Genomic DNA, 2,515 nt, shown 5'->3' with positions numbered 1-2,515 from the left:
ATAAGGATTTACTTTTCGTAATGAGATAAAAAAACCAAGGCTGTGTATATTTTAGAACATTTATAAATAGAACGTTTTTCAGCTATTTCCAGGATATTTATTATATCCCTTCAACGGAGACGGTGTGAGAGGATGGTTAAGCAATAGTTAGTTTACATAAGATAGGAAATAGAGAGTGAATGCATTGTTTAGGCAGAATGGTATACATATAAGATTCCAATACCTTGTGAGCAAAATCCAGTAGTCTTTAAGATTGGTCATTGCATTTGTAAATCCATTATTAAGATTCCAATACCCTATGAGTAAAATCCAACAGTCTTTGAAATTGGTCGTTCCAAATACAGAGTTTATACGTAGTGTTATTGAATCAAGGGAATTGTATAAATATATATAAAAAATTCAGTGAACTAAAATTGATGGCAAAATGCCATAGCAAGATGGGTGAAAAGGACTATGATTCTTAATCATCCTGACAGTCTATGTATAAATGAGAATACAGCTAGAAATTCTGTATTTGTACCCGAGGAAAACAATGTGTGGCTTCCGTCTCTGACCGTAGCGAAAATAGTAATTGTAGCTAAATAAAGGACTATTGCGCAAAGCAAATTGATGCTGAATCTATATAGAAAAACAAAAAAAAAATGCAACATATTCTAAAAGAGGCTTTTCTCTCTCTGCTTCTTTGTTACCTCCTTCTCTCCATTATGATAAGAAAAAATAGAGAAAATAAAAATCTCTTCGCAATGTTACTTTCGTTTTAGTTTACAAATTACCTTCGATAAAATGATTTGAAAATCTCAAGTTATGCTATGCTGAAGATTCCAGAAGAGAAGAAAATGAAACCATACACGGCTCCTGTGATAATATAAAAGAATAATGATAAAAAAAATTATATGCCATAATCTGTATGCTCTTTTCACTCTTATAATAAAAAATATCTCCATAGAAGACAAAAGAGAATATGAGATTCTCCCCTTCAGCAGTATCATTCTCTGTCTGTACTACACTACATACAACTTCCCGTATGACTACCCACCACACATATATATACTAGCATAGGCAGCCATCCTCTGGACGGTTTAAATTACTTTGGTGGTATTTTTTTTCACCAAATAATTGAACTACTGAGAAGGTTTGTGAGTAGCACGGCAATTTATGTTTCCGATTAACCTAGGAACGGAAAATCAAATTGAAGGCTGGTTATTGTGGAGGTTGCTGCACATAGAACGTTGCAAGCGATGCAAAGTAGGTCTACTTAACGTTGCAAGCGATGCAAAGTAGGTCTACCGAACGTTGCAAGCGATGCAAAGTAGGTCTACTGAAGTGTTTTGGGAGTAGATTACGGATAATGACTACAAAATGTAGTTGTTTTACATGAGAGCGAAATTTCTTGTCAAAAACAGCCATATAAATGGTGTAATGAAATTAAAGGAAGCCGTTGAATCTTCTCCCCCCGCTACGAGTTTATTTTTTTCAACAGTAAAGGGAGTTATTTTTTCGGAAAAATAAGCTAACGAAAGCAACTTTAGTCTGTCTTAACCATAAAGACTGCGCACATACTAACAGCAAATGCCGCATTAAGTTAAATTGGTATGGAGCTTTCTGAAAGATACGTATAGCTTTCGGTAATGGAAGCAAAACTCTTATTTAAAGGTTGATTCTTTGAGATGAATCAGAAGTGATTGTTTAAGAAAGGCTAGAACGACAGTGCTAAACCGTATGTGAAACAATGGACAACAGTCGAAATATCATAACGGATGGGTAAATGAACATCCTTACAGTGAAACAAGGCATTGGTGGGTAAACAAATGTATCAACAGATAGAAGAGAGGGAAGGGAATATCACCTTTCAAGTAACTCGGAATAGGTAAAGGTTAGCTTGCCAAAGTTTAATGCAGTTTAAATATGAAGATTAAAATTGTTTGGTATTGGATATTCATCGCGTACAGTGTTCCTAGTGGCTGGTGGGCAGTCGAAATAAATAAATAGACAAAATCCTTTCAGTTTTATAACAAAGATTTAAAAAGTATGAAAGAACCTACATACAAGAAAACTATGTCCATTTAGGTCCATTTATGCGGAGTTCTGAGCAACATGACCATCCTTGGGAAAGAAGTAATGTGTGTGTATATTTTGGTAAAATCGGTTGAGAATTTTGGAAATTTATGCGTTCAGTGTTCCCAGTCAATTTAACCACAGGCATTGGTGGACAGTAAAAATAAATAGACATAGATTATAAAACAGCTGATTATTGCAAACGAATACGAATCATCTATTGTTGGTTTCCCATCACCCTAGAAGCCCAAATATCGCATTTTTAAAAGCTAAGTAGCCTATCTTCGGGTCTGGGATATGAAGCATCTGTGTATAACATTTTAAAGAAATCGTATGAAAGATGTAGAAGTTATTGAGGTACAATAAATTTTTGTATACACACACACACACACACACACACACACACACACACACACGCACACACACACACACACATATTTTCTTCCCTGAGAGTCTGCTA

Source organism: Octopus bimaculoides, chromosome 15 (genome assembly GCF_001194135.2).
Source record: "Octopus bimaculoides isolate UCB-OBI-ISO-001 chromosome 15, ASM119413v2, whole genome shotgun sequence".
Taxonomy (NCBI): Eukaryota; Metazoa; Mollusca; class Cephalopoda; order Octopoda; family Octopodidae; genus Octopus; species Octopus bimaculoides.
This window is presented reverse-complemented; position numbering follows the sequence as displayed.